The sequence below is a fragment of the Pleurodeles waltl genome, chromosome 12 (assembly GCF_031143425.1).
Source record: "Pleurodeles waltl isolate 20211129_DDA chromosome 12, aPleWal1.hap1.20221129, whole genome shotgun sequence".
NCBI classification, from domain to species: domain Eukaryota; kingdom Metazoa; phylum Chordata; class Amphibia; order Caudata; family Salamandridae; genus Pleurodeles; species Pleurodeles waltl.
This window is the reverse complement of record NC_090451.1, coordinates 291,504,772-291,525,933: the sequence shown is the minus strand read 5'-3', so window position 1 is coordinate 291,525,933 and position 21,162 is coordinate 291,504,772. Positions and strand designations below refer to the sequence as shown.

General features: G+C 43.5%; 1 long non-coding RNA gene across 2 annotated transcripts in view; it reads left to right on the top strand.

Moving 5' to 3' along the window:
* The first annotated feature begins 1,992 nt into the window (after positions 1–1,992).
* LOC138268179 (uncharacterized) overlaps positions 1,993–21,162 on the top strand; it is a 279,010-nt gene continuing 259,840 nt past the window's right edge. For both annotated transcript variants that reach the window (XR_011199950.1, XR_011199949.1), the window contains exon 1: positions 1,993–2,455. This is a non-coding gene — a long non-coding RNA (uncharacterized lncRNA). The remainder of the gene's footprint in view (positions 2,456–21,162) is intronic.

Below are 21,162 nucleotides of genomic sequence, written 5' to 3'. Positions count from 1 at the left end.
TTGGCAGCGAATCGGATCGCTGCATGAGATTGGCAGTATTTGCCTATTTGTTGCAACCCTGTATACAAATTTGGATTTCCTTTAATTTTCCCTAAACTACTAAACAGATTTACACCAAATATAAAAAGGCTTGTTCTAGGGACCAAAAGCTACCTTTCTGCCAAACTTGGTGTAATTCTATTCAGCGGTTTGAGCTGCAGGCGTGTCTAAAAAGTATTTGTGAATTAACATGGGAAACGCACATTATTTGACACCCCCCCTTTTTCCTGGCCTCTGCTTGATAGATGATCCAGAAACTTCCCATGCACAACATCACCCAAGAGAGCACTTTTTATGGAAGATGTCATGAAGATTAGTCAAATGGTGCCAAAGATGTAAGCAAGTCAAAAAACACTTTTTCTTTAGAAACTAGATCCTAACTATAACTACCTACTGGGCGACCGCCTTTAGGTAACATATTTAAATGACCTCTGTGGCCCCCTCCCTGTGCCTCCAAAGGGCCCAGGGAGCCCATCCCAGGGCCAAAATTTCACAGAATGGGGAGTAGTGTTGGGCAATCCCACTCCCTGAGCCATTAATGACCCCAGGGACCCAATCACCCAGGGTCGGCTCACAGGCTGTGTACCAGGAAGCCCACCCTCATAGCAGTTTTCCTGCCCACACCAGTGCAGTCAGGGAAACCTGTGCTTGCTCTCACTTGGTCGGAGCATTTCTAAATCTCCCGCCAAGCGGGAGCGAACACTACGGGACAAATTTATCACCTGGTTTGCACTGCTCTTGCAGCATTCAAGGCCACATTGCATGGCTTTGAATGGCTTCAAAGATATGGAGTAATGCAAAGCAATGCAAATTGCTGCGTTGCATTATTCTGTGCAAGGGAGGCATTCTATTGGAGTTGCGTGGGTGGGTCCACACAACTCCCATGGTGTTTGAAGCATTTCCATATTTACCAAACCTGGTAACCCTGGGAATGCCCAAGAAGATACACCTCCTCAGGAGAGGTGTAAGAAAGAGGCATATCTTGGATGGAAGGTGCAATACGATGCATTGAAAACTAAATGATTTTAATTGTATCTGCAGTGATGTGAGGTCATTTATGCCATTATTTTGATAATACACGACAGCTTGATGAAATATGTGACAATTTTTCACGATGCATTCTGGTAATTGTAGGATTTAGACCAAAGCAGACACATGGCTACTATGTCTTTAAAAGCATTTGGACACCTTCTAAAGAAATTCTTTGCACCTATGATCAAGTCTATTATGTGGGTCGAAATGTATCAGGAAAACAGTGTGCTGCCATTCTTATCACATAACAAATCGCTTGGCATCTTCTGGAACTGGGCTTTCACGGTTTCTTTGTCTGCTGAATTGGTTCGTGTGATGCTCCGTTCCCACTTGCTGAAGCTGCCCTGTACGTTTGGGGGCTCCCATCAACGAAGAGAGTTCCCCTTGGTTTTATTTGGGGATCATGGTCCATTCGCTTTCACACAGGGAAAGGATTTATCTGGCGACTAGTATTTGTGGAGCTTGAGTAAGGGCTTGCAGGAGTAGTCTCATATTGCGATTTGAAAGATTACAGTTGATTGGGACAGCACCGTCCATATTTCGAATGAGCACATTGGAAGGACATAGTATTTATAATGTTGACTGGGACACTGCAGGCATTGAATTAATGTGTACTTTACTTCCTATGAGTTGAAGGTACGATCAGGTTTCATGTCTTTTAAATACACGGTGATTTTACATTGAACACGTTATGGAGTGCACTGAAAACTGAAGGATTTTAATCATATCTGCAGTGACGCAAAGCCATTTTTGCCATTGTTTTGATAATTCACGACAGCTTGATGAAGTATGTGACATTTTTTCACAATGCATTCTGGTAATTGTAGGATTTGGACAAAAACAGTCGCATGGCTACTTTGTCTTTATAGGCAGGTGGGCACATTCAATTGAAATTATTTGCACCTGTGATCAAGGCTAGTGTGTGAGCCGAAACGTGTCAGGAAAGAGGTGTGCTGCCATTCTTATCACACAATAAATCGCTTTGCACCTTCTCGAGTAAGGCTTCGGTGCTTTCTTTTGTCTGCTGAGTTGGTTCATCGGATGCATCGTTCTCGTTTGCTGAAACCACCGTGTGGGTTTGGGGGGCTCCCATCAACGAAGACAGTTCTGTTTGGTTTTCTTTAGGGAGCATTATTGCTTGCTTTCTCACAAGGAAGGGATTTATCTGGCGACTACTAAGTGTGGAGCTCTAGCAAAGGATTGCACGAGGAGTTTTAGATTCCGTTTGCTGATTCCAGACCCTTACGATTTTAAAGATTACACTGATTAGGACAGCTCAATGCATTTTGGGAATGAGCACATGGGAAGGACACAAGATTTCTAATGTTGATTGCAACATTGCATGCTTTGAATTCATGCGTACTTCACTTCTTATAAACTGAAGGTAAGATTAAGTTTAATGTCTTTTAAATGCACTGTGATTTTACATTGAACACATTAACACTGAAAAGTAAATGGTTTTATTTGTATCTGCAGTGATGTGATGCCATTTATGCCAATATTTTGATAATGCACGGCAGCTGGATGAAATACGTGGCATTTTTTTCACAATACATTCTGGTAATTGTAGGATTTGGACCGAAGCAGTCACATGGATACGTTGGCTTTAAAAACCTGTGGTCCTTTTCAAATTAAAATTCTGTGCACCTGTGATAAAGGCTAGTGTGAGAGCCGAAACGCATCAGGAAAGAGGTCTGCTGCCATTCTTATCACACAATAAATCACTTGGCATCTTCTGGAATTGGGCTTTAGCATGTTGTCTGCTAAATATATATATATATATATATATATATATATATATATATATATATATATTTTTTTTTTTTTTCACTGAAAAAAAACAAAGGTTACAGGGACGTTATAGTTAGGTTCTGAATTTACTTGTCCGAAACATAGAGATTCAGTAGTTATAGTTGGAGTTCTTTCAAGTAACTATAAGGATTATGGGGGCCTATTCTGACTAGGGTGTTCAATGCTGATGCTGTCTGTGTGATACCACCTTCCTGGGGCATTATCTTTGTAGTTCCAATTTTTAAGAATGGCGATAGGTCAGGTTCAAAACAAAATTGTCCTATCTCACTTTTGGATTCCTCAATAAAAGTGATGAGTAGCATTTTATTGAAGAGGCTGGAGGGGTGGACATAGGAAAATTCTGTCCTATCCCCAGCCCAGTTTGGGTTTAGAAAGGGTCTAGGGACAATAGAGCAATGTGTCAACTTAGATCTGCTGACTGGGAAATATACCCAGGCTAAAGCTGGGTCCCTTTATCTTTGTTTTGTAGATCTAAATAGTGCATTTTGATTGAGTGGACCATACCATCCTTTGGTCAATGCTGCTCTCTTGGTGCTCACAAAGCAATTATTAGCTTTCTTGCACGTCTGTATGGGAACCTATCGAGTAAAGTCTATTATGGACCCCAGGGAGAATGCTCGCCCATTGTTAAAGTGGAGAGAGACATTCAAGAGGGCTAGGTTTTGCCCCCAGTACTATTTTCACTTTTTGTTAATGAGGTTGATAATTTTCTGCAGGCCTTACAAACTGATGTTCCTTGAATTTCCGGGTGTCCCATACCACTGTTATTATACGCTGATGACACAGAATTATTATCTAGGACCCTGGTTGGCCTACAGAAATTGTGGAGTTGCTTTAAAGAATATGGTGATTAATAAATCCAAATCACTCTCAATGATCTGCGGGCATAAACACAAAAAATGTATTTTTTTATTTTATTTTATACCTCTATTACTAGAGTAAACTTTTTTAGTTACCTGGGAGTCCTATTCACGAGCAATGGTTGCTGGGTTCACCAGCTTCTTAATGATATATCCAAATTGCCCAGAAATACCAATGGGGTTTTCAGGTTTTCATCAAAACTGGGTAGCTGGTCCATTTAATAAAATGGTGGAGATATATAAGGCCAGAGGGGTGGCTACTGCTAACTATGGGGTCAGTTTGTGGGGGTACACCTCCAGTGAGCAATTACAACTTAAGGAAAACTGTTTTTTAAAATGTATGCTCTGTTTACCTGCCTCTGATTCAAATGTTATTGTCCATCAGGAGGTTGGTTTACAATATCTGGAGGAGGTGCTCCTGGTCAGACCTCTGCTCCTTTAGTTTTCTATATAATCAAAAGGGGAAACTAATTTTACCAAATTGATTATTTTAGATTGATTAACTTTGGATAATGTATCCTGTATCTCTTGGTTGTCATATATGAATCCTTCCTTCAGCACTTTATTTAAATTGTTAGTGTAGGCTGACCTCCTTAAGGTTTTGTCACTCACAAACACATCGATTAAAGACACTTTTTATAGGCATAGGTCTTAACACTGAATGGGCTCTATCTACTTATCACGTGTTACCAATAATCAACACCACTATGTGATGACCAGGTTCAGGCTTGGTGTTGTGCACCATTTGATAGCCTGTCCTATTATGAAGTTGTGCCTAACACAGTCGACTCCTTGCCCATGTGCTGGTATGAGTAAGTAGAGCATGTTGAATTTTATGCTATTCTGTAGCTTTTACTCGAACTATAGGCACTACTAAATTAAACTTATTTTTGTTGTTCAGAATATTAGAAACCACACATTTGCCTTGAATTTTTTGCTTGCTTTAAATGGCCATTTGGTGTGTTTTCATGTTGTCTTTTTATTTTGAGGGCTATTCATTTGCTAATTTGAAGATAATATTATGTACTCGATTTAATTGGCCCTAGAAACTGGTAAATCGTATGTCTATGTTGGGCTATTGAATATGTGTGTTATTTGGATCTCTGCACTTTAGCTTTATTTTGTTTTCTGATAATGTTATTACCAATGTTTTTAGTACTTTCATGGCTGTTTCTAACATGCTGAATAATTTTCTTTTTGTACGGAACTGACTTGGCTGTATCTTGGGTGTTGTTTTACGAATTTACATGAAATTTTCCAAAAATAAGGGTCAATTTGGGTCTTGTTGTGCATGGAAAAGTTCGTAGGTGATCCGTCAAGTGGGGGCCAAGAAAATAGTGGGTCTATAAAATTGTGTTTCCCATGTTAATTTACACATAGATTTTAGGCATGACTACAGCCCGAACCGAGGGACAGTATTACATCAAATTTGGCAGAAAGTTAGCTCTTGGTCCATAAGTGCTTCTTTTTTTATTTGGTGTAATTTTTTTCAGTGGTTTCTGAGATATTAAAAGAAAAACAAATGTATATATCTAGGTGCTCAAATACTTCCCAACTATTTCTTGATGAATTACAAATGCACAGGCCAACAGAAATGCTGTGATTGGCTGGCCATAACCTGAGCAGAAAGTTGCAGCCACTGATTAAGTAATGTGACACGGTTCCACAGGGCTGTAATTATTTATCAAAAGTTGTATAAGGGGACAGGGTAGAAGTACCCTACCCCGTAGGGTGGCACCTAGGGGTGTTTGTGGGTCACCATGTGCATACAACATGTAAAAAAAATGTTTTCCACATGCAATATTTGCAAACGTATCACGATGCTCAGCGCGCACCCCATGTAACATGAATACCAGCAAAAAAAACATTCACACACTAACCCAGACACTAATGGGTTCACTTACACCCACTCACAGACCCACTAAGAGGCTCATGTATTCAGTTACAGACCCACTCAGAGTCTGATACACCCGCACAGGCCCACTTAGAGAATCATGCACCCTCTCACAGACCCACTCAGACACTCAAGCACCCACTCACAGACTCCCTTAAATACTCACACAGTTGCCCTACTTCTTGCCAAAAGATACCTGTTAGAAATGGGGCCTTTCGTTGGCAGTCAGGTTACCCCCTGTCCAAGTAAGGACCCTCACTCTAGTCCGGGTAAGTCGCACACAATCCAAATTATCCTGTGCCCACCCTCTGGTAGCTTGGCACTGAGCAGTCAGACTTAACTTAGTAAGCAATGTGTAAAGTATTTGTGCAATAAATCATGCAATAACACAGTATAACACCACAAAACAGTGTTTAGGAATGTATATAATATTTATCTGGTTAAAGGCAGGCCAAAACGATCAAGGTTTGATAAGTACATGCTAAAATATCACTTTAGAGAATGATAAAAGGAGTCTTTAATAGGCAACAAGTGTCTCTTGCAAGCACAAAGTACCTGGTTTGCATTCAAATTCTCCGCAAGGGACCACAGAGGAGGAGATGCGTGGAAAATGGGGAGGTGTGTGTCGGTTTCTCCGGGTGTACACAGACGATGCGTCGATAATTTTCCACGCAGGGAAGGCTTTGCATCGATTTCCAGTGCGCTGACTTGGATCCTCTTTGGGTTGTGGGGTTTTCGGACGCGCCGGGGACAATGGGGGAAATGCTGGGCGTGCAAACCGAAGTCACAGGAGCTGCGTTGATCCGGTGGGCGATGTGAGGAAATTTCTGTCACACAGCAGGCGCTGCATCGATTCTTCTTGCAGGAAGTCGAGTTGCGTCGTTCCAGCTCCTTTATGCATCGATCTAGTGGGCCGTGCATCAGAGTTCCGATAGCAATGCTAGCACTGCGTAGATCTCCTCTCGGGGAGCCGGGCTGCGTCGTTCCAGTTCAGCGTGCAGTGATTTTCTCACCGCAATGCAGGCTGTCATATATGAGGGTAGCCCTAATGTTAGCCTATGCAAGGAGGAGGCCTTGCAGCAGTGTAAAATGAATTTAGGAGTTCTACACTACCAGGACATATAAACTACACAGGTATATGTCCTGCCTTTTACCTACATAGCACCCTGCCCTACGGGTTACCTAGGGCCTACCTTAGGGGTGACTTGTATGTATGTAGAAAAAGGGGATTTTAAGGCTTGGAAAGTACTTTTGAACGCCAAGTCGAATTGGCAATGAAAGTGCACACACAGGCCTTTTAATGGCAGGCCTGAGGCATGGTTAAGGGGCTACTTATGTGGGTGGGTCAATCAGTTCTGCAGGACCACTAGTAGCATTTGATCTACAGGCCCCGGGCACATGTAGTGCACTTTACTGGGGACTTACAAGTAGATTAAATAAGCCAATTGGGTATGAACCAATGTCACCATGTTTTAAGGGAGAGAGCATATGCACTTTAGCACTGGTTAGCAGTGATAAAATGTGCAGAGTCCTAAAACTAGCAAAACAGTGTCCAAAAAGTGGAGGGAGGCAAGCAAAAAGTTAGGGGTGACCACCCTAAGGCTAACAATAACCATTCCGGGACATTTAGGTTTGTGAGTGAAATGCTTTTCATGCAATGTAAGTGCTGTGAGTGCCTGTAAGAATGTGTGAGTCGGTGTGGTGGAGCAAAAACGTTAGTAATGCTTTAGTGGCACAGAAGTCAGCATTAGGTGACTTTATATTCACATTTAAAAGCCTACTTGAGATGCACTAACATGTATTTTAAAGTGTACACATTTTGAATAATGGTGGACATTATGCCTACTATTGGTGGACATTGTGCCTACCATGGCAAACGTTGTGCCCACCTGTGTTCGTTAACATGTTAACATCATGTTAAATCATGTTAACATGTTAATGTTGAAAATTATTCATCATTAGACTAAATTGTTGTGAGTAAAAGATAATTATGATTTATGTTGAATATGAGTTATTGGTTTAAAGTTACTTGTGTGCAGAAAAATAAATGCACAACCCAGTCATATCAAATAAAATGCGTTCACAAGGATTGCAATTAATATTGAAATATTTTGCATTTTCTAAGATATATTATTAATGAGATATGTTTATATGTTTGCATAGTTATGTGTATTTTATTAGAAGCAATATGAATGCATTGAATTTCTTGTGCTAGCATTACTAGGCCTGAAGTTTTATATTTACAGCAGCACAAGGCTGAATCATTTCTTTACCTTTTAACCTGAATTCTTCCATTATGTTGTTTCCCATGTTTAGCAAAGAGGGCTATTGTATTATGTGTAAGTTTCTTCATTGACCTTGGAGCTGGAACCCAATGGGCATTTTTTTTTTCATTGGAAATTGTCCTTCTTACATGATGTGGGTCCACTCAGCAAACCAATCAAAATGCTTTGGACATCCCTAGTTAGGCAGAGATATTTGCAGGCTGTAGTTGGTTCCCACTTGACCCTCATTCTGTTAAGTTCCCAATTGATCCTCATGCTGTCAAGTTCCCACTTGATCTTCACTTGTTAAGTCTATCCTTGATTCTTATATTGCTAAGTGTCCCTTTGAATTTCAAACTGTTAACTTGTCCCCTAAATGTTCCTGATATGCAGCTTGTATTCTGCACTTTCCCTTGATGTTTCTTCAAATGAATTCCACTCACTCTGAATTGCTCTGCTGACGAATCTGAAGTGTATGCTGATCCCAGGAAAGGTATAATGAATTGCAATGTTAATTGTTCCCTTGCCTGAAGTTATTAGACTTAGCATGGTGGCACGTGTTTGATTTTAGTTAGTCTAATTTAACCAGAGATAGATTACTTTTTAAAATTATTTTTGTCTTCCTTTTTGCTTTTGCCCACATATTTTTGCCTGGGCCCACACATGCTTGTCCTAATTTGAGATAGCAGTATGGAGAACCTTTCCCATAAAGATTATTGTATTGACTTGCAAATTTAAATCTGACTAATGTCACCATCTAATGATTTGAAATATGTTTTCATTTACATATATATATATATATATATATATATATATATATATATATATATATATATATATATTTTTTTTTTTTTTACATTGAGCACTATTTATGTGACTTTTGCTCTGTGGTTACAATAAATCTTTAAAACGTTTCACAGATTTGAGTTTTTTTTCCATGGTCACATTGTTCATGGTGTTTAAATTTGCTATTGTATTTATTTTGATTGGAAAGATTGTATACGTTAATCACATTCCTCCCTGGGTCCAAAGATCCCATCGACCTCAGTGAGAAAGCGTTTATGAATCCTGACACGGAGGAGAAAAAGCATAAGCAGCATCTGGTAGGAGAGTTCTGGTTTTGTCCCATGATGAGGGGAGAACCAAATATTTTGATTAGTGTTAAGACTAGTGACAAATTTTGGTAGTAGGGTAATGGTTATGTCCCTTGGGAGGGGTAACCATGATTGTAATCCACACTGTGAGTTGTTCTATGGTTAGTTTGAGGTTGATGAAATTCCAGTGTTATGTTGCAAGTGTAAGGTGACTGTATGAATAGGGTTTTGCGCTTGCAGAGCTTTCGCTAAAATTGCCGTGGGATGTTGTGAAGTGTTTTTCTTGAGACATCATACTTGAAGTGATTGTGGCACTTTGTGCTTAAAAACTAATGTCCACGGTGGTTGTTGTTGTTTTACGGGTCCGTTGCGGCCTAGGACTCCGGAGTAACGCACAAGTGTACAGAGACACCTGTTTAATTTATTGTCTGCTTTGAGGTATTGGCCTTGAGGAGCTGTTGACAACATCGGCAGTTTTCCTTGAGTGAATGTATGTTGTTGGTTGGTATTGGGTGAATCCTGAGTGCAATTGGAGGAGCTGTGTCACCTGGGTGAGATTTGCTGGTCAAGACTTACTTGTGTAAATGCAAAAGCCACTGTCTAAAGTGAAGCCCAAACAGCTTTCAAAGCGTTTGAGTCCTGCCCGTAGTGAGCACACGGGTTTTTGTTTTTTAGTGCTCACAGTATGCATTTAAAGTGTGTATGCATAGTACTGTAAGAGACATTTGCGAAGCGACTTGCAGCTGTGAGTGTGACGTCATTTGTTCCACAATGGGATAGGTCGGTTAGTGAGTGTATGTTTGGCACATATCTGCTTGGCTTTGTGTGTGTATTGGCTACTTGCCATTGACATATGTTGTGTGCGCCTGTGTGTGGTCTTAGCTGTCTGTGGGAGGAATGTGTGTTATGTGTGGGAGTGTATCACTGCCATTTCCTCCCCCCTGTGATAGGCGTACTTAAGGTTGTCATCTTCGTCGTTGTCGGTAACCCTGAAGGTGTATGGTGAGATACAACGCTGGGAAGACTAGCAGTTTGTATGACATGGCGGCCGCAGAGGCATCTCTGTGCCTGGAGGTGGGTGTCTCCTTTTGTACTTTCTGTTTCCTCCTGATTGTTTTTTATAGAGGCCAGTACACCCCGGATATCTTGGCGGTGTGGTGACAAAGAATACTGCGGGTGGGACATTGGCTTCTGCCAGCATGAAGTTGGATTCCACTGCCGGATGTTGCTCATCGGCAGTGGCGGTGCTGGCGGTGAGTTGTCTTTGTTGCATTGGGTTCACCGCCTTACTCGTTAGATGCACCTCCACCCTGGTCAAGAGACTGCCGCCTGCGTGGCAATTCAGTTACCGCCAAACTCTGAATGAGGACCTCGGTCTCATGTGAACTGCTGGAACTGATGTGAGCCAACTGATAGGTTTTGAAATGTATCAAGTAATGTACAGAGTTGCTAGTTATTACTGGTGGTACACGGAAGGAGTGATGACTTCACACCTACCCTGAGAGAACCTGGAGCTGTTGGAAACCTAATGGGCATTTTACTTTTCTTTGGAGATTGTTCTTCTTAAATGATGTGGGTCCACTAGGGCACCCAATTGAAATGCTTTGGAGATTCCTAGTTAGGCAGAGACTTTTGCAACCTTTAGTTAGTTCCCACTTGATCCTCGTGCCCACTTGATCTTCACCCTGTTCATACCCTTCTTGATTATTCTATTGCTAAGTGCCCCTTTGAATTTCAAACTGTTAACTTGTCCACTGGATATTCCTGATGTGCAGCCTATGTTCTGCACTTTCCTCTGATGATATTTCTGATGAATTCTGATGACTGTGATTTGCTCAGCTGATGTACCTGAATTGTATGCTGATATTGGGAAAGGTATAATCAATTGCAATGCTAATTGTTCCCTTGCCTAAAGTTATTAGACTTAGCATGCTGACACCTGTTTTATTTTAGTTAGTCTAATTTAACCTGAGATAGATAACCTTTTTAAGTTATTTTTGTCTTGCTTTTCCTTTTTGCTTTTGCCCACATGTGTTAGCCCGCTCCTACACATGCTTGTCCTAATTTGAGATAACAGTATGGAGAACCTTGCCAATGAAGATTAATGTATTGACCTGTGGATTTAAATACGTCTATGTCACCATTTAATGATTTGAAATATGTTGCTGTTGCACAAACCATATATTTGCTAGTGTGTGTGATACATTGGGAATGTTTGGTATTGATATTGAGTAGATTATATTTGTATCGCAGATTCGGTCAACCTAGGTTTGCCCACACTTTCCCTGGCAGGGAACACAACCACTGGCAACAGAGTAAAATTATGCTCTCGTCTGGGCATGTGCAAAGTTAAAGAGCTGGCTCCACTACTATGGGTGCTGGCTATGGGTGCTTGCTGGGGAGCCTACTTGGGCCATGGGAGCATTGGGCTTCCCCTCTGGCTCTTTTGCTGAAACCAGGTATGAATGCTGGCTAGGAAACTGGCAGGGCTGCGGGCCCCTGGAACTCCCCTTACTGTCCCCAACAATTAAGGCCGTTGAGGGAGCCCGGCTGAGGACCAGGGCACCCAATTTCAAACAAAATTGCCAATTCCTGCCAGCACCCATTATGGGTACTGCCTTGGGGAGCTAGCAGGGGCCTTGGGAGGGCGGGTACCAGGGAAATGACTTTAAAAAAAATAAAGAAAAAGTAGAAAATGAGAGGCAAGAGTTGCTCACATATTATTCAATGTTCCATGCAGGAAGCACTTCATAAAAAATTTGCAGTAAGTGTCCTGGGTGATTGAATCCCCAGCCCCAGGGAGAGCTTACGATTTTTTGTAAAGAACTCTAGCTGGTAGCTGGTATGCTCAGCTTCTGAACAAAGATTGTTTTGGTTTGGAACTTCCTGGAAAACATGACTAAGAACTTCAAAAGCAATTATTTTGTTCCTGAAAACATCAATGATAAGCAATAGTACAGCACCAGGTTCAAGACTCTACTGCCTTCTGTCACATTTATATGACCCAATTACCTAAATAATGACTATAGAATAGAACTATATATGCATGCTGAAGGTTCCACACCTGTATATGATACTAGAGACATCTTAGGTAAATTGAAGACTACCTATATCATATTAAAGACTGGAATTCCTTCTTCTCTGCCAAACATTGTGTATTGAGCTAGTGGCTGCCCTAAAAAACCTTTTTCATTTGTCACCTTAAGTGGGAAGGGTATGCCTAGGCGTGAGTCCTATACTCGCTGTGCAACTGGATTCAAGCTAGCCTGGCTGATGTTGGGTGATACCCCAAAACCCGTCCCATGATGCTTGTTTCCTGTGCATCAGGGACCTGACCTGGCAGCTTGGGCTGGACTGTTCCCATAGGGAACGGGGTCAAGACTGAATTACATTAGCTGGGTTCAAACTGGGCAAGGCATGGTGGGCAAAAAAAAACATGGATTAAACCCAGATTTCTGTGACTGGGGGTGAATGTTTGCATTGTTCAGCATTCTTTCCATCATCGGTAATTTTTGCATCTGAAACACACAGTAATATATGAGGGGGTTGGACTGCCTATTCCACAAATGGTATGAAATGAGGGGTAGATTTATCTAAGAGTTGTATTGCATTTGAGCCATGAAATGGAGTGCAAATGCAACACAACCCATAAATTTGATTTAATAAGCCATGCAAGGCCACCTTTCATGGCCCTGAGTGACCTGATGAATCCAGCCAGAGTAACGCAATGCAGCTCAAATCGCTGTGTGGCAGTACTCTCCCCCAGGAAGGCTTCAATGAGTGATTCATGGGTGTTCACAATCAGCACAAAAGGTGTTTGATGCATTCCCAGATCTACTGTGAGTGGTATACCTGGGAATGACCCAAAACTGCTATGCTTTCCCAGGTGAGGACTAATGAGGAGAAATATGTTTATTTCTTCTCGTTATTTCCTCTTTCTACATGTACTGCATTCTGTAGCACACATGGAATAAGGAAAATGTCTCAGTGGATTGTTTTATGAAGGAAAGTGCTCCTTCCTGCACAAAAAATCCTTCTTACAACACAGGCACCCTTGCAAACATGGGGGTTTTGCAACTGCCCAGGTCAACTTGATAAGTGACCTCCCCTTTCTTTTCAAGTATGGGATAGAGCCCAGACCACTTGTCTTAGTGAGCCCTAGGAGCCTCAGGCTCCAACACCAACATTTTCTGCCTTTGGAATTCCACCATAGCAGCGTTTTGGTCATGCCAGTGCTCTTGCAGCTCCTGGCTGGTTTGAAGGTTTGGCTTACTTTTTCCATGAACTCTGCCATCCTTGAACCTAGGCCAAATACATAGTGCACTGTCTTGCTTGGGCTCTTTGAGAGGCTTCTCCCAGCCTTCCCTTATAAGACTCCGTGGTCCCCTGCCCAAACAAAAGTTCAAATGGAGGGAAACCTACTTCCTTTTGTGGCACTTCTTGTAGGCAAAAAAAACAGAGATGGAATTTTTCAGGGAGTCCTCCAGTCATGCCTTTTAAGGGCTGGTTAAATATTTCAAACCAACCCATTTGTTTGTGGATGGCATGGAGTAGTGAAATTGTAGCTTATACCATATTCCTTCCACATGTGTTTGAGGTATGCAGACATGAAATTAGAACATCTGTCTGATACTACCTCCTTAGGGAACCCAACTCTGGTAAAAATACCCAGGAGGACTTTTGCTATTCAGGAGCAGTTATGGCCCTAAGGGTTATGCCTTCAGGATAGATATCTAGTGGCATGATCCACTAGAACTAGGATATATCAATTTCCTAATGCTCTCATGAGCTAGAGAGAGAAGAAATCTCTGCTGGGGTATTACCACCCTCCTGGTTACACCAGCTTGAGGTCCCTAGCCTCAGTGAACACAAGTCCATCCTCCCAGTAAACCCTGTGGGTACCATTGATACTGCCCTTTTCCTCCTGTGCAGCTTGCTGCCTCAGGCCTTAAAGAGTGGGACAGGTTATTTGTTCCTGACCCAGATCCTCCCTGGAGGGTCCCTCTGGGCCTAAGAGCTGTGGGTGATAAGGCCCAAGCTCTGCAGGCTCAGTTTCCTCTGGGAATAACAAGTCCTCTTCCTGAGAAGAGGGTTTCTGACCAGAGGTGGGCAGAGCTCAAGAAGTACTACTTTGTGGAATTCCAAACGGTGGAGTGCCGTCTGCCCTACTGGCAGCCTGGCCTGAATGTGCCCAACCCTGCTTAGCGCTTCCAAGTCCTGGCTTTCAGGCCATGGTCTCTTGTGCATCCACCTGCCCCATAGCCAGTGCACAAGAGGCCTGAAATAGCAGCTTTCGCTGCCTGCAACCAGTGCGATAGACAGCGAAATCTGCCCTTTCAGGCCTCTTGTGCATCGGCCCATGTGCACACAGAAGAGACAGCAAAACAAGTGTCTTACCTGGGTCCTCCGAGGGTCCTCATTGCTAGCGACCTGGCTCTCTGTCTCCCTCTGCCCCTGCTCCACCCTGGCTGCTCAAGACAGGAGGCCGGAGGAAGGACTGGATCCAGAGCTGGTACCAGTGCAGCCTCTTGCAGCAGCTACACGCGGCCATCGCTGACGTGACCTCTTTGGGCTTAGTGTGCACTGCAGCCCAGTTATGGGCCACACAGTGCATGCGCAGACCGTCTGCGCTTGTGCTGTGTGACCCATAACGGAGCTGCAGTGTGCATGCGGTGAGCTCTCCTCCACTGCTGGGTTTTGGGCTAATTGTGCGCTTCAAGCAGAGCACGGAGCGCCAAAAACTCTGTTAACTCCACCAGCGGAGAAGCTCACCGCCCACCCCTAGTTCTGACTTGTGCTCTGTATAGAAGCTGGCTCCTCTTCTTGCCTTTTCTCTTGGAAGGGTGATCCATTATTTCAGGATCCAACACTTCTTTTTCTCTCTGAAGTTTGCTCTGTGCGCTAGTCTTAACACAGGCCCATTCTTGGATCCCAAGCATGACTGCATGGGTCTTCAGTTCTACTTCAGCCAGGGGGAATGCTCCAGGTAATTTCCAAGCAGATCTACTGGGATGGAAGAGGACACAACCACTTCCTTCTGTCCAACCACTACCTTCAGCCAAATGTTACCATAGCCTTTGGATGGAACTTTGTCGCATTGGTGACAGGATAAGACTTCCCTACCAGGAACTGATTTGAGTGGGCCAAGTGCTGGGTCACCATGGTGACCCTAGCTCCTGTGTCCCTTAGGGTTTCAACTTTCTCCCCATTTATCAAAGGATTCTGCCTGTATATATGTGCAGATTACGAGTCCAGACAGCACAGAATAATTCTACCCCACTCTCTGTGACTAGCGTGGCCTCTGTGTGATCACTAACCTGGTCAGGCCACAACCGTGATCCACATGGAGATTAGCAACTGCATTTACTGCAGGTTGGCTAGAGGCATTTTACTTGTTTTTATAGCTATGGTCTCCAGTTTGGTGCCCTCTATTCTTGCAGTCATGCCACAAAGCCTTGTTGGGATCAAAGTTCCTACCTTTGCACCCATCCCTAGGCTGTGAGGAGTCTCTGGGCCCACCCTCCTGTGCAGATTTTTGAGGGCCTTTAGAAGACTCTTTTTTTTTTTTTTTTTTTTTTTATATTCTGGCTCCTATCTCCCTTGGGGGAGGGTGCCTCTTTCTTTTAGTCTCCCCCACCAGTGGTAGTTTTGGACACCCTTGTCTTGACCCAATGGTCTGCCTTCTTCCCCAGCTCTAGAGGAGAAAGTGAATCTAGGTCTACCAGGTATTGATGTAGCTTCTCATTGTAATAACTACTTAGCATATGATCTTTCATGAACAGGGTATGCAGCCCATCATAATCTTGTACCTTGTTACCAGCTAACCAACTACCTAGCATTTTTACTGAATAGTCCACTAACTCTACCCAAGTTTGCCTCTGGGTTTTTCAAGCCTCCTTAAACTTTATGGGCTACTCTTCATTTGTAAACCTAAAATCCTCAATCAGGGAGCCTTTCATAAGTTCATAGGATTCAGAATCCACCTCATTCAGTGTCAAGAGCCTATTCCTGCACTTTCCTGAGAATAACTCCCACAACAGTGTGCCCCAATGATTCTTTTCAATTTCCCACCCAGTACACGCACTTTCAAAGGCAGAATTTTTTTTACTATATCATCCCCTTCTGAGAAGGGAGGAACAACAGGAGATTGAAAGGTTTCTCTCTAACATTTGTATGCTGCCATCAGATATGGGTCCTAGGTCCAACTTTCTTCTCTTTGTTTCAATGTCCAAAAACTGAGCTTCCAGGGTCAGTCTTTTGGTCAACCTGGCCAAAGTCAGGTGGTCTTCTGTGGGTGCATTAGTGCTGGGGTAGAGGAGCTACCCTCCTCTTCATTGTCCACAGTGTAAACCTCTCCATCAGAGCCTTCACCATCTACTCCCTCTGTGGAGTGGGCTTTTCCCTGTTGTTGCACCAGAAATCTAAGCTAGTTGACTTTGGCATATTTTCCAGTATGAATTTTGTATAGCTTGCAGAGTTTCCTTAACTGTGCATAGTTATATACCATGTAAGGGGCCAGGTCGAGCTCCTGGCTCTGGTTCTCTGAGTCTGACATGTTTAATGTTACTAAAGTTGGGACCTTTTTAGAAATGTGGAACCCCTTTTGGATAAAGTAAACTAAAGTAAGGACTTTTAACTCGTACTCTTGTTGTAGGGGCATAGCCAGAGCCCTAACAGTTAGTTTCCAATTTTGCTAAAATTTAAGCCAGTTGAACAAAATGCAGTGAAGCTAAAGACAATTTCGAGAGTTATCTGTATGCTCACAAATTGACAGAGTAGTGTCAGCAAATGCAAAGTCTTGCATCTCACTGCTCATGAATCAAATGTAGGAGGCTGGCTCTCTATGGTAATGCTATCTGTATTTAACCACCAGCTCCATCTTGACCACTGACTCCATTTTGTGCTTAGCATAGCTTAACACACCCTCACATTGGTGAAGCAGGCGTTTTTCGATGTTTAGCTTGTGCAATATGTTTTCACTCCTTCCCACTGAGGATGGGTACATAACATGGGGGAGTGTCAGAGATAACATGTACCAGGCTGAGAATGTTTATGGTAAGTCAGAGAACAGCTCGGTCTTGGAAAAACACCATGTGAGTTGGCCAGTTTCAAGCGTATTCGTTTCCAACACTGGCCTAGTGCAGCCAGAGTTTGAACAACACCTTACTGTATGGGAGGGGTACTTTCTAGAATTCTCTTCTCCAGTTTGTTTAAATAATAAATGGGAGGAAGTTTGACAACTGGGACTGGAAGGAACTCATTCTGAGGGGGGACGCCTTGCTCAGAATCCCATGCGGTTGGAAAAACTCCCTCTGGCTCGGTTGTGAAGGTTTCTCAGTTTGAAGTTCGCAGATGAAGGGATGATGTTGATGTCGAGCCCCATGGTGATGCATTTGTAATTCTTATTTTTAGCTCTGCGTTGTGAATATGTTATATATATATATATATATATATAAAATATAACCATTGATGAATTCTATGATCAGTATTATTTCACTGCTGTGATCATTTTCAGAATTGCACAATGTTTTTGCATCTGAAACAAAAGCTTATGTTATTCTTTTTGTGCAAGAGACTTGGGAAGTGTCTTCATACATTCATTACTCAGACTAAAAGTGCTGCATTCTTGGTATTCCTTTTATTTCATCTCCTCCCAGTCTGCAGTAGAGCAGAACATCAAACATGAGGTGCACTGTGCAGAGTCCAAGCAACCCTACCTAGGTTTACAGAGATGAAACCTAGACCACATAATGCTATAATTTTCATGGTAGTTTGGTCGAGCACTTAGACCAATCTTGGAAAAGTGCCAAGCATTTGTTGTACTCACAATATCAAGAAATGTGAACACACACTCAAAGGAATAACTCCAAACCAATTTACAAAAATACTTCAGATTTTTATAATATTTTTAAGACCAAGAGTATCATCATCAGGTAAGTTCTTTCTAACTTATGATTTTTCAAAGTTTAGCAAAAATAGTCCTTTTGTACATAATTACACACCATAGGAATCAATGGGAGAAAACTTTAAAAATGCTTTGAAAATCAGGCCATGCGTTTACCAAGGTTTCCTTTCATTTTAAGGTTAAGGTTGTCGACATGTCCTGTGGACCATCTGCGAAAGTTTGGGCGGCTCCTGGTTTTCGGCAGGAGCAGCTGCTGAAAAGTCCTTGGAGCTGGTGCAGCACCATTGTTGGGGACCTCTTGGAAAAGCACTGCACAGGCGGACTTCAAGTAGAGACCAGCGGGTCCCCTGGGAGTGTAGAGGTCACAAAGGGTGGGGGCCCCTTAGAGCACAGCTGGTTCTCCAGTGAAGGGCCCAGGGAGGCCATGTGCAGAGCAGATAGGTGAGCCAAGTGCTGTGCACAATGGTGCCCTTGGAATTAGGAGGCAGGTCACTTTGAGGGTGGGTTGCAGGTCAGCAGGACCACTCTGGGGAGTGGTTCTTATTTGTCCTGGGCTATTGTACGTTTCAGCCACTGGAGAGTGCAGTGCCACTAAGCTTGGCACACTTGTAGGATTTGTCTACTGGGTCCATTGGTGGAATTTGGTCTAGCTGCTGTGGCCGTTTTTTTTATCATCTGCCGGCCAGTAAACTGAACTTCACTGGTCTTTGCTTCTTTATATCAGGGAGTGATGCCTTCACTCTGGAGGGAGATCTTTGGTGATTTTCAGATGGGTGGAGATTCTCTGGTGTATTGTAGAGTCTGTCTGATGTACATGCACCCCCTCAGTGGCGATTGTCAAGTCCTAGGTGCAGCAGGCAGGGTTTGGCACCTTTTTTTTTTGTTCAGCAGGACTGCAGTTCTCAAGCCTTGGGACCATCTTGTGTCCTTGGCATCGGATCTGCAGGTCTAGGGGTGCCCACTAAATACTGCGTTTAGAGGGCATTTAGGGGAGTCCCTAGTAGAGACCAATGCGTTGTCTACCTTAGGGAGGCTACACCCACTATGTGACCACTTCTGTATCCCTGATTGGTTATTTTCCTACCATGCAAGATGGAGGTAAATGAAAAGGAGGGGTCACCTCGCATTCAACACCTTAGGAGTGGTGCCAGCTGGGGGTGGCCACTCCTTCTGTCCTTTGTGCATTTTCCCATCGTTGTTCATGCCAAAAGTGGGGGTTTGCAATGGGGGTGGCCATCTGCTGCTAGCAGGGCTGGGGGTTGAGTTTCAAGGGTGGCAAGCCCTTTGAAGCTCACCGGCAGGGCAGTGCATATTCCTGGGGGAGAAGGTGTAATCCCTCTGCCCAGGAAGGGCTTTGTTTTCTGAACCCAGAGAGCAAAGACTCTCACCCCAGGGTTCCAGAATCTTGTCTTGGTGGTGGCAGGCTAGTTGTGACTGGCCAGCAACCATGCCAGGGTTAGTTAGCTTTGCACGGGTCATCTCTAAGGTGCCCCCTGTGTACATTTTGCAATAAATCTAATACTGGTACCAATTTGGAACCCAGGGTTCAGCGTGGCCATCATGTGGCTGTGAAACTCATACTGACCCGTGTCCAGGAGATGCATTTAAAATGGCTACTCTGTTCTCTTACTATGTCCTAGGTTTGGCAAGGACATGGTAGGGGCATATTGCTAATGCATCTATGCCCAACCATGCAGTAGAGTGCACCCTGCCTTAAGGCTGGAAGGCCTGCCAGAGAGGTGGCTTACCTATATTGCATGTAGTGTGTAGTGGACAGGCCACACAGGCTGTGTGCTATGTCAAGTTTGCGTTTTGGGATTGCACGAGGACATTCAGCCTGCAATGGAGTGCTGGGTGCCGTTGGATGCATGGTCCCTGAGGGTGTCACAATCTGTGCCTCTTTCCTCAGGGCCCTACCCTTAGTACTCCATGCACAGGGCACCTAAGTACCATTCACTAGGGACGTATAGTCGCCACTAAAGGTATTGTCAATTTTGCCAATGCATCACAACAATTTTGGGAAAGAGATCTGGCACAGGGAACCTGGTTAGCAGGGGCCCTGGACACTAACAATAAAATACTAGGCAAAAAGAGGGGGGGGTTACCATCTCAAAAGAGGCACTTCCTCACAAAGGGAATGTTTGCCCTCTCTGCAGGCACATATACTGACCAAAGCTGGACTCTCCTCTCACAATAACCACTGCAAACCAACACCTTCTAGGGTCTATTCACAGAGACATTTAAGCCTGTCAAGTGCTATGATAGGCGAAACATTGCACACTTTTTGCCCTAATCATGAGGAAACGATATTTTGGAATAAACACAACACTTCATCATGTGCAGGAGGCACAGAGATGGGCCTTGCTTGAGAATACCACTAAGAGTGAGCTGGGGTGGCCTGCACATGTGGCAGTGGTAGTGGAGCAGAGAAGGTTGTCGGGCCCATTGCGATGTCCCTTAGCAGAAGTCAGGATTAAGTGATATGGACAGCTCGGGCTGGTGCACTGGACATTTTCCATATAGTGAGGTTGACCTTGGATGCTATATGGGCAGGGCGGAAACAAACACAAGAGTCTACATCTCTGGAAAACAATATACTGTACAGCATTACCACAGGCGCCATGAGACCACTAGCCATGAGCGCTTATTGTTGAGGCTACCAACCGCCCTGTGGAGGTGTGCTAAGCGCTGCCCTGCTTCTGCCCATGTGCTGTGGACAGAGTCCTATCCTGCACTCATCAGCCAGTGACATGCACATTTACGAATAAACACTGCCACCAGTTCCCTCTGCCACATCTTTGATCCAAACTGGCAGAGGGTTGCCTCTTTCGGTGAACTACCTTTTGAGGAAGAGCCCTGTGAGCTTCACTTCAATATAAACGTTTCCTGATCGAGCCCATACTTTGAAATCTTACTTCTAAGCCACTAGTCGCATTAACCTCTGATTGGCTGTTTCTGTAAGTCCAATGCAGACAAAGCTATATTTTTAAACAGATAAAATAAGCCTAACTGGAGTAAAATTCTCTCTGATTTCAGCGATTTACCAATTGCAGATAAACACCTAAAAGAGAGAAGCAATTTCAGACACTGTGGAAAAGAGCCAAGGGCTGAAGAAATCTCAAAGCGGTTTGCCATCAGTGGTGTATGCCAAGTTTAGTAAAAGCAAAAGATCAAACAAGCAAGGTATTTGCTTGCTAAGGCATTTGAAACTAAACTACTTCCTTCATAATCCCAATTAACTGTGCTGGGTTGTGCGCCGAAA